A 16915-nucleotide genomic window follows, 5' to 3' on the forward strand; every position below is an offset into this window, starting at 1 on the left:
ATATTTCTTGCTATTGCGCAATACTGAGTATTTGAAAATATTTGCTATTGCACAATACTGTGCAATTGAAGATTTCTTGCTATTGCACAATACTGTGCAATTGAAGATTTCTTGCTATTGCGCAATACTGTGCAATTGAAAATTTCTTGCTATTGCACAATACTATGCAATTGAAGATTTCTTGCTATTGGTGAATATTGTGCAATTGAAAATTTCTTGCTATTGCACAAAACTTAATATAATTATTTTGGATCCTGATTTGAACCAACTTGAAAACTGGGCCCATAATCAAAAATCTAAGTACATGTTTAGATTCAGCATATCAAAAAAACCCAAGAATTCAATTTTTGTTAAAATCAAACTAAGTTTAATTTTGGACCTTTTGGACTTTAATGTAGACCAATTTGATAACGGGACCAAAAATTAAGAATCTACATACACAGTTAGATTTGGCATATCAAAGAACCCCAATTATTCAATTTTTGATGAAATCAAACAAAGTTTAATTTTGGACCCCGATTTGGACCAACTTGAAAACTGGGCCAATAATCAAAAATCTGAGTACATTTTTAGATTCAGCATATCAAAGAACCCCAAGGATTCAATTTTTGTTAAAATCAAACTAAGTTTAATTTTGGACCCTTTGGACCTTAATGTAGACCAATTTGAAAACGGGACCAAAAATTAAGAATCTACATACACAGTTAGATTCGGCATATCAAAGAACCCCAATTATTCAATTTTTGATGAAATCAAACAAAGTTTAATTTTGGACCCCGATTTGGACCAACTTGAAAACTGGACCAATAATCAAAAATCTGAGTACATTTTTAGATTCAGCATATCAAAGAACCCCAAGGATTCAATTTTTGTTAAAATCAAACTAAGTTTAATTTTGGACCCTTTGGACCTTAATGTAGACCAATTTGAAAACGGGACCAAAAATTAAGAATCTACATACACAGTTAGATTCGGCATATCAAAGAACCCCAATTATTCAATGTTTGATGAAATCAAACAAAGTTCAATTTTGGACCCTTTGGGCCCCTTATTCCTAAACTGTTGGGACCAAAACTCCCAAAATCAAACCCAACCTTCCCTTTATGGTCATAAACCTTGTGTTTAACTTTCATAGATTTCTATTTACTTATACTAAAGTTATTGTGCGAAAACCAAGAATAATGCTTATTTGGGCCCTTTTTTGGCCCCTAATTCCTAAACTGTAGGAACCAAAACTCCCAAAATCGATCCCAACCTTCCTTTTGTGGTCATAAACCTTGTGTCAAAATTTCATAGATTTCTATTCATTTAAACTAAAGTTATAGTGCGAAAACCAAGAAAATGCTTATTTGGGCCCTTTTTGGCCCCTAATTCCTAAAATATTGGGACCAAAACTCCCAAAATCAATCCCAACCTTCCTTTTGTGGTCATAAACCTTGTGTTAAAATTTCATTGATTTCTATTCACTTTTACTAAAGTAAGAGTGTGAAAACTAAAAGTATTCGGACGACGACGACGACGACAACAACGACGACGACGACGACGCCAACGTGATAGCAATATACCACGAAAAATTAAAATTTTTGCGGTCGTATAATAAAATTTTTGAGGTCGTATAAAAACAGCAAAATTTCCTTAAAATTACCATTTCAGGGGCAGCAACCCAACAACGGAATGTCCGATTCATCTGAAAATTTCAGGGCAGATATATCTTGACCTGATGAACATTTTTACTCCGGTCAGATTTGCTCTAAATGCTTTGGTTTTTGAGTTATAAGCCAAAAACTGCATTTTACCCCTATGTTCTATTTTTAGCCATTGCAGCAATCTTGGTTGGTTGGCCGGGTCACCGGACACATTTTCTTAACTAAATACCCCAATGATGATTGTGGCCAAGTTTGGTTTGATTTGGCCCAGTAGTTTCAGAGGAGAAGATTTTTGTAAAAGTTAACGACAAAGGACTACGACGACGGACGACGGACACCAAGTGATGAGAAAAGCTCACTTGGCCTTTTAGGCCAGGTGAGCTAAAAATCTATGGAAAAACACTGTAAAACTGAGATCATACTAATGAACTAAAGGCTCTAAAGAGCCTGTGTCGTTCACCTTGGTCTATGTGAATATTAAACAATGGACACAGATGAATTCATGACAAAATTGTGTTTTGGTGATGGTGATGTGTTTGTACATCTTACTTTACTAAACATTCTTGCTGCTTACAATTATCTCTATCTATAACAGTACTTTCTGTGGAAAATGATTTGAAAATCTTCAAATTTTAAGAAGATTGTTAAAAATTGACTATTAAGGGCAATAACTCCTTAGGGGATCAATTGACTATTTTGGTCATACTGACTTATTTTCAGTTCTTACTTTGTTGTACATTATTGCTGTTTACAGTTTATCTCTATCTATAATAATATTCAAGATAATAACAAAAAAACAGCAAAATTTCCTCAAAATCACCAATTCAGGGGCAGCAACCTAACAACTGATTATCCGATTCATCTGAAAATTCCAGGGCAGATAGATCGTGACCTGATCAACAATTTTACTTCCTGATAGATTTGCTCTTAATGCTTTGTTTTTGAGTTATAAGCCAAAAACTTCATTTTACCCCCATGTTCTATTTTTAGCCATGGCGGCCATTTTGGCTTGTTGGCCAAGGGTGCTATAAACAGTTTCGTATAAAAAACTAGGGGTTATTCCCCGACTAAAAATAACCATGGAGGGAAACCCCTGTTTATTTACTCAATTGGTGAAAAAGTATCATGTTTTTTGTATTTGATTGTAAAAATTAGTTAATTAGCTTTCAATTAAAACAGGTTGAATGATTGAAATAATTTTAAAAATTATATTAACTTTACATGTTTTGAGGGGAGACAACACTGTAAACATCCTATTTTTTTGGCAGTGAAAATTGAAAACTTATTTGCAGCCACTGTAGCTCTTTTCGGAGCAGGAAACCGTACCCTGAAACAAGATCATTTTGAAAGGCCAGGTACAAACCTACAAATTTCATACAGTTTTGATTATGTAAAATGTGCATGGATCATGTCTTCATGGGTGTGCACATGACCTGGTTTCAAGTTTTTTATGTTCAAATTAGACCTTTTTTCCCCATGTTCATTGGATGGAATATTTTTAATATATATTAAAAGTACACATTATTTTTATTTCATTATAAACTAGAGAACATTCTGATTCCAGTGATATCTAGTTTTATACAAGTATCTTTATTAATCAGTCCACCACTAAGGGTCACTTATGCATGGTCCCTCAAAATGTGACGTCATAGAAAAAACTGTTGATTGCACCCTTAAAGGGACAAATATATATTATAGTGATGTTTTCGCATAGAAATGTGTACGCAAATGGAGTAAAATAATTCTGAAAAATATTGTACGGCACGTATACTTTAATTTAAAAGCATCAGTTTGGTATATTTAATGCAAATATTACAGATTTGTACATAGCAACCAGAAATAAGAAAACAAGACTCTGCGCGAATATTGAAGTTTTTTTCATCTTTTTGTGACGTCATGATATTTTATTCAATCTCTCATATATTTGGAACCAAACGTTGCACATGCAAAGTGTAGACTTTTTCTACTTTGACCTGTACTTCTGATCAGTGTGACATAAATTTTAATTCATTATAATATATATTTGGTACTTTTTAAAGTCATAAAGGTACAAGTGCCATACCTAAGAAAAACACTATTTCCATATTTTTCTCAACTCAGCTATAACTTAGTTCACATAATACTAGGGACAAAATATATTTCAAGTAACTTTATCCATGCTTATTTCATAGTTTTTATTCTATTTATTCAAAAGAAACCCTATTTTATGATTTATTTTCTTTGTAAAACTGATGAAAATGGGATATAGGAAATGTTTGGAGTTTGCTGGTTAAACTGTTTGCCACTGGCCAATATGCCAGTACTATGCGACATGAAAAAAGAGCTGTATTTTCACTATTCGTGGTCACAATCCTTAAAGTCAGACATCATTTTAATCGGTAGTGTACAGATTCAGAAAAGCTAAGAAATTTTAATATATCGCATATAAAGTTTTGCCTTAAGGGTGCTATAAACAGTTTCGTATAAAAAACTAGGGGTTATTCCCCCGACTAAAAATAACCATGGAGGGAAACCCCTGTTTATTTACTCAATTGGTGAAAAAGTATCATGTTTTTTGTATTTGATTGTAAAAATTAGTTAATTAGCTTTCAATTAAAACAGGTTGAATGATTGAAATAATTTTAAAAATTATATTAACTTTACATGTTTTGAGGGGAGACAACACTGTAAACATCCTATTTTTTTGGCAGTGAAAATTGAAAACTTATTTGCAGCCACTGTAGCTCTTTTCGGAGCAGGAAACCGTACCCTGAAACAAGATTTTTTTGAAAGGCCAGGTAAAAACCTACAAATTTCATACAGTTTTGATTATGTAAAATGTGCATGGATCATGTCTTCATGGGTGTGCACATGACCTGGTTTCAAGTTTTTTATGTTCAAATTAGACCTTTTTTCCCCCATGTTCATTGGATGGAATATTTTTAATATATATTAAAAGTACACATTATTTTTATTTCATTATAAACAAGAGAACATTCTGATTCCAGTGATATCTAGTTTTATACAAGTATCTTTATTAATCAGTCCACCACTAAGGGTCACTTATGCATGGTCCCTAAAAATGTGACGTCATAGAAAAAAACTGTTGATTGCACCCCAAGTTACCGGACACATTTTTTTAACTAGATACCCCAATGATGATTATGGCTAAGTTTGGTTAAGTTTGGCCCAGTAGTTTTAGAGGAGAAGATTTTTCTAAAAGATTACTAAGATTTACGAAAAATGGTTAAAAATTGACTATAAAGGGCAATAACTCCTAAAGTGGTCAACTGACCATTTTGGTAATGTTAACTTATTTGTAGATCTTACTTTGCTGAACATTATTGCTGTTTACAGTTTATCTCTATCTATAATAATATTCAAGATAATAACCAAAAACACAAAATTTCCTTAAAATTACCATTTCAGGGGCAGCAACCCAACATCGGAATGTCCCATTCCTGTAAGATTTGCTCTAAATGCTTTGGTTTTTGAGTTATAAGCCAAAAACTGCATTTTACCCCTATGTTCTATTTTTAGCCATGGTGGCCATTTTGGTTGCTTGGGCGGGGCATCGGACACATTTTTTAACTAGATACCCCAATGATGATTATGGCCAGGTTTGGTTAAATTCGGCCCAGTAGTTTCAGAGGAGAAGATTTTTCTAAAAGATTACTAAGATTTACGAAAAATGGTTAAAAATTGACTATAAAGGGCAATAACTCCTAAAGGGGTCAACTGACCATTTTGGTCATGTAGACTTATTTATTTGTAGATCTTACTTTGCTGAACATTATTGCTGTTTACAGTTTATCTCTATCTATAACAATATTCAAGATAATAACCAAAAACAGCAAAATTTCCTTAAAATTACCATTTCAGGGGCAGCAACCCAACAACGAAATGTCGGATTCATCTGAAAATTTCAGGACAGATAGATCTTGACCTGATGAACAATATTACCCCTTGTCAAATTTGCTCTAAATGCTTTGGTTTTTAAGTTATAAGCCAAAAACTGCATTTTACCCCTATGTTCTATTTTTAGCCATGGCGGCCATCTTGGTTGGTTGGCCAGGTCACCGGACACATTTTTTAAACAAGATACCCCAATGATGATTGTGGCCAAGTTTGGTTAAATTTGGCCCAGTAGTTTCAGAGGAGAAGATTTTTGTAAAATTTAACGCAGGACGACGACGGAAGACGACGACGACGACGGACACCGGACGCCAAGTGATGAGAAAAGCTCACTTGGCCTTTTGTTGATCTACCTGTACAAGCTCAGGTACAAGTGATTAGCGATCTTAATCCGGATATCCCTCAGGCGATAGAACTGGATTACACTATAAAGAAAGCCTGAAGGTTATGCAATTACATGCATTTGATTATAATTGCTAAAAAAATGGCGTCAGGCTATAAAAACGATCACAGTTTTGAACGATGGCGCAAGACATTTGAACGATGGTGCAAGTCATTTGACAATGGCGCAAGACATTTGAACGATGGCACAAGACATTTGAACGATGGCGGGGCGCCATCGTTAAACAGGTCATGGAGATCCCTGGCTAATAGTTCTTCCAACAGGGCTAGTAAAATCCTGCTAACAATAAGCCCTGGGCTAGTGAGCTTTAACAAAATTTCTTAACCCCTGGATATTTATTTACAGGAAATATTAAAAGTTTTTACTTTTTAACTTTTAAAGTAATTCTATATTATCGTTACAATACAGCAGTACTCGAGTTATTTGTGATGAAATAATAATTACTGTTTTACGTCTTATTTTGTACTTCTTAAAAAGGGGGATGCTGTTTGCGTAATGCACAAATAAAAACATGTGTTATACTTGTAAAACTTTGTAACTGGACTATTAATTAATTTATTTAATCTGAATTATCATAAGCATTTGCGGAAACGTAATTAAATAATTCGACAAATGAATCGTCTATCTTCAGATAATATTCTCCTGTCTGCTTTGTTGATCTACCTGTACAAGCACAGGTAAAAGTGATTAGCGATCTTAATCCGGATATCCCTCAGGCGATAGAACTGGATTACACTATAAAGAAAGCCTGAAGGTTATGCAATTACTTGCATTTGATTATAATTGCTAAAAAAATGGCGTCAGGCTATAAAAACGATCACAGCTTTGAACGATGGCGCAAGACATTTGAACGATGGTGCAAGTCATTTGACGATGGCGCAAGACATTTGAACGATGGCGGGGCGCCATCGTTAAACAGGTCATGGAGATCCCTGGCTAATAGTTCTTCCAACAGGGCTAGTAAAATCCTGCTAACAATAAGCCCTGGGCTAGTGAGCTTTAACAAAATTTCTTAACCCATGATACTCCAATCATGTGATAAGAATCACGAGAATACTAGGTTGTTTTATACCCCAATCATGTGATAAGAATACTACATTTTTTTAACCCCAATCATGTCAATCATGTGATAAAAATACTACGTTGTTTTATACCCCAATCATGTGATAAGAATACTACGTTGTTGTATACCCCAATCATGTGATAAGAATACTACATTTTTTTAACCCCAATCATGTCAATCATGTGATAAGAATACTACGTTGTTGTATACCCCAATCATGTGATAAGAATACTACGTTGTTTTATACCCCAATCATGTGATAAGAATACTACGTTGTTTTATACCCCAACCATGTGATAAGAATACTACATTGTTTTATACCCCAATCATGTCAATCATGTGATAAGAATACTACGTTGATTTATACTCCAATCATGTGATAAGCAGTCAGGGGACTTACTGATGTAAGTGATTTTTAAATCACTTATTTGAGTAGCAAATTTGAAGTTTTGTCTCAAATTTTGATTTTGTAATTTTAACAAAATTTCAAACACATAGGTTTAAATAATATCTTTTCATTAGTAAAATTGAAAAAAATGTATTTTTTGCTTCTTTTAAGTAGCAAGGTTTATGCCTTTGATGCTATCATTTAGCTGCAAATTCTATTTTAGTTGAAAAAATGCTGCAATAATGGCTTTACATAATGAACTAATACTTTCTTGACAGATTTTTCCCAGCAGTGGGAGTATTTTTCCTGTAAAGTTCAAGGTTTCATCTTTCAGATTATGTAATAAAATTCTACTGTTCCCGATAAAAATTTCACTGTTCGGGGGTGTTGAAATTAGTGGGGGTTATTAAAATAATGATACTTAACCTGATGTTGTTTCTGAAAAGTTTAGAAACATAATTAGTCCCTGGATCATTAGTATTCTATATTTAAACCTACAGTAAAATTAATTGTAGTGATTATTTTGTACTACCTAAATAGGTGATTATTAAAGAAAGACAACTCTTAATTCCAACCTTTATGAAAATAATGCTACTTGAATCAGTGATTTAGAAAATCACTCATTTAAGTAAGTCCCCTGACTGATAAGAATACTACATGTATGTTGTTTTAAACCCCAATCATGTGATAAGAATACTATGTTGTTTTAAACCCCAATCATGTGATAAGAATCATGAGAATACTACGCTGATTTATACTCCAATCATGTGATAAGAATACTTTGTTATTTTTAACCCCAATCATGTGATAATAAAATTGAGAATGGAAATGGGGAATGTGTCAAAGAGACAACAACCCGACCAAATAAAAAACAACAGCAGAGGGTCACCAACAGGTCTTCAATGTAGCGAGAAATTCCCGCACCCGGAGGCGTCCCTCAGCTGGCCCCTAAACAAATATATACTAGTCCAGTGATAATGAACGCCATACTAATTTCCAACTTGTACACAAGAAACTAAAATTAAAATAATACAAGACTAACAAAGGCCAGAGGCTCCTGACTTGGGACAGGCGCAAAAATGCGGCGGGGTTAAACATGTTTGTGAGATCTCAACCCTCCCCCTATACCTCTAACCAATGTAGTAAAGTAAACGCATAACAATACGCACATTAAAATTCAGTTCAAGAGAAATCCGAGTCTGATGTCAGAAGATGTAACCAAAGAAAATAAAAAAAATGACAATAACACATAAATAACAACAGACTACTAGCAGTTAACTGACATGCTAGCTCCAGACTTCAATTAAACTGACTGAAAGATTATGATTTCATCATATGAACATCAGGCACAATCCTTCTGTTAGGGGTTTAGTATCATACCATCATAACATATATGAGAAGAACATAACCCGTGTCATGCCAACAACTGTTTTTAAAAAAATAATGTGTTTAGTTCCGATGCAAAGACCTTATCAGTGACTCAATATTAACGCCAAAATATGCAATCTTTAATGACTTGACAACAGTATCGTAATTATATCCCTTCTTAATAAGTCTATTCAAAGGTTTTGTAAGTTTCTGAGGTGAATACTGACACCTTTGTGCTTTATAAAGAATATTACCATAAAAAATTGGATGTGAAATACCTGAACGTATTAAAAGTCTGCATGTTGAGTTATATTTACGAATGATGTCTTTATACCGATGATAAAATTTAGTAAATGTTTTGACTAGTTTGTGATATCGAAAACCCTGGTGTAATAATTTTTCAGTAATACATACATTTCTCTCGTTAAATCTAAAACATTGTTACATACACGAGCGAATCGTACAAGTTGAGATATATAAACACCGTAAGATGGTGATTCTTGATAAGAATACTATGTTGTTTTTACCCCAATCATGTGATAAGAATACTACCATTTCCATTTCTCATTCCCCATTTCCATTCTCAATTTTACGTTGTTTTATACCCCAATCATGTGATAAGAATAATACCCCTATGATTACTAAGATTTACGAAAAATGGTTAAAAATTGACTATAAAGGGCAACAACTCCTAAACAGGTCAAGTGACCATTTCGGTCATGTTGACTTACTTGTAAATTTTACTTTGCTGAACATTATTGCTGTTTACACTTTACATGCTTTATCTCTATCTATAATAATATTAAAAATAATAACCAAAAACAGTAAAAATTCCTTAAAATTACCAATTTAGGGGCAGCAACCAAACAACTAGTTGTCCAATTCATCTTGACCTGATAAACAATTTTACCCCATGTCAGATTTGCTCTAAATGCTTTGATTTTTGAGTTATTTATAAGCCAAAAACTCTATTTTACCCCTTTGTTCTATTTCTAGCCATGGCCCCCATCTTGGTTGGTTGGCCGGGTCACCGGACAACTTTTTTAAACTAGATACCCCAATGATGATTGTGGTCAAGTTTGATTTAATTTGGCCCAGTAGTTTCAGAGGAGAAGATTTTTGTAAACGACGGACGACGGCGGAAGCGGGACTCAAAGTGATTGGAAAAGCTCAATTGGCCCTTGGGGCCAGGTGAGCTAAAAAAGGTAGGACTTTGTAATTACGTAAAAATTTCTAACCAGCAATGAAATTTCTTGTCAAAATTGGGTGTCAAAGTTCCCCCCAAAATTTGCTCTCAGACTCCAGACGTAAAAAATGGCTTCAGCGTTATGACGTCGTAGAAAGGCGTCCCAGAAAAAAAATGAAATAGCCTAGCCAGAAGTCATATGGGTCTCATTAGGGGGTTCCAATCCTGGATCCCACATTGTTTTGTCAGATTCCCGTATCCCGCTTACACTATGTACGTAAGCAATTCTTATTTTGTTGTCATTTCCCGGGTCCCGTTAGACGTCATTTCCCATTTTCACAACACAATAGTTTGACTTTCAGGTGTCAGGCTTACAAAAAATAGGCAATCCCACGTCATGCTTAGACCCCAATGAGACCCACGTCATAATTATTTGGACTAGGTATGAACCTGAAATTTGAGCATGAATTGACAGCAAAATACGGTTTTGAAGAGGAGAGGTGAAAAAAGTAGTTGGGTACCTTCTCCTAAATATACGTTGATAGTGGTTCTTCCCATGGATAGAAAAAAAAGTGTTCAGACAAGCTTTTTATAAAAAAATACTTGTTTACAAAAATGTGGACAAACATCAGCGCCGCCTGGTGTCTAAAAACTATTCAATAGTTCAATCACACGATTTGTACTGACTTTTAACTTTCAAATTTGGTTTCACAAATACTTTTACCTTGAAGAAAATAAAATTACTCAGTTAAATGTTCAATTGAAAATGTCTTCTCAGTCATTGTTCAGAACATTAATACAAAGAAGGAGAGATGTGGAAACCCGGAAATATGTCAAACTGTGTTCAAACTCAAAAATATTTTTAAAATCACCTAAAATAAATGTGTCATTTATTCACCTGAGTCAGATATAACAGAAATATTAAAAACTTACCCTTTAAAGCCATTGAAATGACGTCTTCTAGGTGAAAAAGAACTGTTTGCAGCCTGTCGATAGCAGTTTAAATTCCGAGAAGAGCAGGAAGTTTTTGTCAAAACGAGACACTGAATAACGGTATTAGGACAAGTCGGACCAAGAAAACTCGGACCAGCTTTAAAGAAACTCGGATAAGATTGACAGACAAATCGGACCAGTTTGAAACACCGATTGGGCCGATTTAAAGGTGATTCTTAACCAGTTTTCTAAAACAACTAGAAGCAATGGGAAACACTGATTGGGTCCATTTTGAGAAGGCTAAACGGCTTCTGAGTGGTTGATTCGGGGGGGGGGGGGGGGGGGGGTTGCTAAACGGCGGAAACGGAAAACTGAACTGAATAAAGAACTATGAAAATCAATAGATCTTGTCTTGCTGGTAATTTTTGCTATTTAAAGTTTCTATCTATTTATCATTAGGGCACTCTATTTCAATATAACAGGCGAACATGCGAGTGAGAAAATTCGTCATAGAAGGTCGATAACTCCTATTTATAAGAAGTCATGAGAATGAAAACGGGGAATTTGGCAAAGAGGCAACTGTGTTACAGCCCGACCAAAGAGCAGACAACATCCGAAGGCCACCAATGGGTCTTTAATGCAGCGAGAAAATCCTGCACCCGGAGGTAGTATCAGCTGGCCCCTAAATAAAATTGTGTACTAGTTCAGTGAAAATGGCCGTCACACTAAACTCCAAAACATACAAATGAGATAAAAATGAAGAAAAAAAAAACACACAAAAGACTAACAAAGGCCAGAGGTTTCTGACTTGGGACAGGCGCAAAATGCAGCGGCGTTAAACATGTTTTGTGGGGTCCCAACCTCCCCTATACCTCTAGCCAATGTAGAATAAACTACATATGAAGCAATACACACAGTAAAATTCATTTTAAAAGAAGTCCGAGTCCGATGTCAGATTAAACATGATTTTCACATCAGGTTTTCGTTATTCATAGCGTTTTTTAAAAGACAGCACTTGCGTTATCCCTATGTTTTAATTTTAGCTATGTCGGCTAACTTGGCTGACAGGCAGGGTTATCCAATACAGTTTTTAAACTAGATACACCAATGGTAATTGTTGCAAAGTTTAACCGAGACTATCAGGCGACTCCCTAAAAGACGCGGCAATAACATTTGGCCCAGTAGTTTCAGAGACTGCGAAGTTTTGTAAAAGTTAACAAAGCAAAATCGGACGACGAACGCCAAGTGACGAGAAAAGCTCACTTAGCATAAAAAAATGATCGAAAAACAAATTTATACTGCAATCAGCTATTTTACTATACAGATAAAGCTATACGTATAAACGTAAGCTTTATACGTCAATGACCTCAACTGACCTATAAGTCCCGCCTACTTACAACGTCACGTCACAACCATGACAACGTGTAGCAACAATGGTCAAACTTTTATGAATTTAAACCTGTTATGTCTTCAAATTGGTAATTTATATACCATGTTTATCAAATGTTATTAATTAACTTCATTTTCCCTTTCTAATTCCTTAAATTGTCAATGCTTACCGCCTAGACTACGCTCATAGGGAAATACCCCAAAATGGTACCCCAGGGGGGAAATTCCAAACATTTTTTTTTAATAATATTTGTTTCATATTTTTATTATTTTTTTTGTTTTTTGATCGATTTCAGTATAAAAACAATATACGTATAGTGTCTTGAAATATGAAATTTATTTGTATTCGGCACGAAACGGGAAAATGCTCGGTAGGACCTCGCATTTTCCCGTTTCTTAGCCTCATACAAATAAATTTCATATTTCAAGACACTATACGTATATTGTCTAATTATACTGCAATCAGCTATTTTACTATACAGATAAAGCTATACGTATAAACGTAAGCTTTATACGTCAATGACTTCAACTAACCTTTAAGCCCCGCCTACTTACCGGAACTACTGTATTTCATCAACAACGTCAGTCACAACCATGACAACGTGTAGTAACAATGGTCAAACTTTTATGAATTTCAACTTGTTATGTCTTCAAATTGGTAATTTATATACCATGTTTATTAAATTTTATTAATAAAGTTCATTTTCCCTGTTTAATTCATTAAAATGTCAATGTCTTACAGCCTGGACTACGGTCATAGGGAAATACCCCAAAATGGTACCCCAAGAGGGAAATTCCAAACACTTTTTTTTAACAATATTTGTTACATATTTTTTTTATTTTTTTTATATTTTTTTTATCGATTTTAGTATAAAAACAATATACGTATAGTGTCTTGAAATATGAAATTTATTTGTATTCGGCCCTTAACGCATAAACAAACGACAACCACTGAATTACTGCAGGCTGCCTGTCTTTTGTTCATAAATAAGGCCGTTAGTTTTCTCGTTTGAATTGTTTAAAATTGTCATTTCGGGACCTTTTATAGCTGACTATGTGGTATGGGTTTTGCTCATTGTTGAAGGCCGTACGCAAGCAAAGAGTCGTGGTAAATTGAACAACCTCAAACAGGTCCAACATGCTGTTGATTCTTGGGGATCTCAAAGAACTGTTCTAGGTCAGGTCTTATTTAGTAATGCTATCAGTGATATCTTGGAAAATCGGGTCAGGTGTTATTTAGTAAATGGTATCAGTGATATCTTGGAAAATCGTGTGTATGGCCAGTAGAAACACCCAAACGATCAGATACGTAGCTTGAAATAAAGTATCATTTCCGTCATAAAAATAGCACAGAGCAGAATGAGTTTTCAGTTTTCTTGACATAGAACTAAAATCATTAAAGACTACCAATATAAATAAAAGTTTTTTTCAAATTTCAATATTACTTTTGTGTGAATGTATATGAATACATGTCTATGTTAACAGGTGACACATGTGAAGCTGGATCTATTTACCCTTCCGGAGCAGCTGAGATTACCCCAAGTTTTTGGTGGGGTTCATGTTGCTCAGCCTTTAGTTTATATGTTGCATTTTGTATACAATTAATTGTTTGTCTGTTTGTCTTTTGGTCTTTTGGTCTTTTTGACCTTTTTTCTTTTTTAGTCATGGCTTTGATTGTTTGTTTTCGAATTCTGAGCTTGAATAACCCTTTGGTATGTTTCGCCTATCTTTGTATGTTTTCTACTAAAAACAGCATACTGAATAAGGGACACTATTTACAATTGTAATATTATGAAACAAAAGTCACGGCTGTTTGAGAGGAACTGAATTTTCAGAGTAGAATTAAGCGGCATGATATTCAACATGTTTAAAGCAGCGTGGACAATTTGATTTTGAAAACCTTGGGATATTACTACGACTAACTTGGTGAGGGCACTGTACAAATCGTATATATCCATGTAGGCTTCTAATTGTTAGCCACTTTTTGCACATTAATTCGTATTTATTGATTTAAATTCTAGAAGATATAATGCTTTTCCTATGTAAATACCAAACAGCATACTTCAAAATTGCAAGGATTTACTATACAAATCCTTGAGTATTGTAAAAGAGCGAGAAAGGCTTTGTGTAGTGAGAGGGATTTTGTCATTTTTTTTCTTAAAAATAAAGTACATGTACATACAAGTTTCTATTCTAGTTCCCTGGTTTCCATATCGGATTTTGTCCATACACCATTGTCCTGTTTCTTTTATGTTTCCTTTCCCGCATTATACAAGAAAAGATTCAACGAAAATCACCAGTACAGAACAACCCATCTCAAGGTAGCAGCCACTTGCAGAACAACGCAACAAGATACAACACATCACTAATCTTAAATCAAGGCAATTAAAAAAGTAGCACAAAAAAAGATGCAAAGGATGTATTACTTATTTATTAAAAGTTTATTACTTACTTATTAAAAGTTTATAACTTATTTCTTAAAATTGTATTACTTATTTATTAAAAGTTTATTACTTATTTCTTAAAAGTTTATTACTTATTTATTAAAAGTTTATTACTTCACAACCTATAAGAATCGAGGCCGATGTCAATGTTTTTAGGCCTATAGTTTATTACTTTACAACCTATAAGAATCGAGGCCGATGTAAATCTTTTTTAAGGCCTGTAGAGAATTTTTTTGTGTTGTTGAGTTGCTATCTTATAGACATTGATCAAACTTAAAAAAAAAAAAAAAAAAAAAAAAAAGTCGAACAGACTATCCTGAATCGCACGAACGATTACACATGACCTTATCAAATATTTCAAAAACATACTGCAGTCTCATCATCTGGTAATTATTTCAAAACTTTTTGCTTTAAAATCTTTTATTTTAAATTTATTCCTCTGTTGTTTTTTTTTTTCCTTTTAAACATGTGTATACAATATAAAACATGACTATGTAGATAAAATAACCAAAAAGAAAAGATGTTAATTCTTCCTGTTTCCGTTTTCCGTTCCTTATTCCGTTCCGTTTTCCGTTTCCGCCGTTTAGCAACACCCGGTACGTACGACCCGGCACATCGTTTCATTGATCCGATTCGTCTTTTAAACAAGACTTTAGTGTGATTGGTCTTAAAAAAAATAATCCGACTTGTCTTAAAATGATTTTGAAAGACTGTCAATGCTTTATACATAAATGTCTATACAGCTACTAAACTACTCAACGTTCCCTCTTACACGGAACGAACACGGAACGAACACGCGAATGGAATGAAATGAGAACAAACGAGTTAAATCAGTCAGAATCGTGTATCTCCACTCATTTCGTTTATTACATGTACATAAATTATTATTATTAATTATTATATTATTAATCAGTATTATAAAGAGATATGTCAAACGGAACCATTGATTCACATAAATTTGACAATGAATATTGACTGATTGCTGCAATTCCCCCAACAGGAGCATCTTTTACTTTGCCACCTCCGTGAGTGAGGGTCTGGAATTTGGGGATCATTAGAAACAGGCAAACGGTACCATCTGACTGGAACCACGCAAACTGCGTCACACCTGTATTATAAAAGGGGTAAACATAACCCGTGTAACTACAGACCTATATCCCTAACATGTATAGCTTGCAAGTTACTTGAACCTACTTTTGCAAGCAGCATGATGCAACATCTAGAAATCAATAACACACTTTATAAATTACAACATGGATTAAGGGCAAAACGATCATGTGAGTCCAAGTTATCTTTCTGATTCATGAATTATCACAAAAAAATGACAAGAACATACAAACAGATCTCATAATCATGGATTTTGCTAAAGCTTTAGACAAAGCACCACACAAAAGATTACTATACAAAATGAAACACTTTTGGCATATCAGAACAAACCATAAACTGGGTCGAATCCTTTCTTTCAAACAGAACTAGAACAGTACTTTTAGAAAACATGACTTTGTCATCTTCAAAAATACCAGTCATATCGGGTGTCCCACAGGGTACATTGCTAGGACCTATACTTTTCCTTATTTACATAAATGACCTTCCAGAATACATCCAAAATAGCAACATCAGACTCTTCGCAGATGACGGTATAATTTACAGTCAAATTAAATCTCAAACGACTGCATCAAACTTCAAACCATTAAAGACTAGGACAAATTATCCTCCGACATAACTTAAAACACCACTACAAAAAACCTTCAAGGATATACTCACTCACGATGTGCTCCCAGGACCGTAACTACATTGAGGCAAATGAGGCAAATGCCTTATGTTAGAAATTTCAACAACAAAAATGAAACAAAAGATTGTCTTAATATTAAATTGTTTTCACAGAAAGTGTCTAGCAAGAAGCAAGTTCTCTTCACTCTCTGGTGTCGCCCATGCATGATTTTCGTGATCCATGTTTCTATTTTTCTTTTAGTTTTCAGAGTTGATGGTGTATTGGTTGTACTTCTGTGTCCCGGGTCTTTTGTCTTTTGTTCAGTTATTGTTCTACTTTGTGACTAAAGTCTGAGTGTTGATTTTCATTTGTAAACGTGTGGTTTTGCAATGTTGCATGCCCACCGATGTTCAGATATTGTCCGAGAAAATATTTTAAGATTATACGATGCTACAAGACACAGAAAAAATGGTCGTTCCTGCATGGAGAA

The 16915-nt window shown here is 34.3% G+C and overlaps 1 protein-coding gene across 1 annotated transcript in view; it reads right to left on the minus strand.

Annotated features, from left to right (window-relative positions):
* Positions 1–10985, minus strand: part of LOC143084315 (putative ankyrin repeat protein RF_p14) — a 30240-nt gene extending 19255 nt beyond the window's left edge. The window contains exon 1 of the mRNA XM_076260727.1: positions 10882–10985. The gene's annotated coding sequence lies outside the window, so the exon portion shown is untranslated. The remainder of the gene's footprint in view (positions 1–10881) is intronic.
* Positions 10986–16915: the final 5930 nt, after the last annotated feature.

The sequence above is a fragment of the Mytilus galloprovincialis genome, chromosome 7 (genome assembly GCF_965363235.1).
Source record: "Mytilus galloprovincialis chromosome 7, xbMytGall1.hap1.1, whole genome shotgun sequence".
Taxonomy (NCBI): domain Eukaryota; kingdom Metazoa; phylum Mollusca; class Bivalvia; order Mytilida; family Mytilidae; genus Mytilus; species Mytilus galloprovincialis.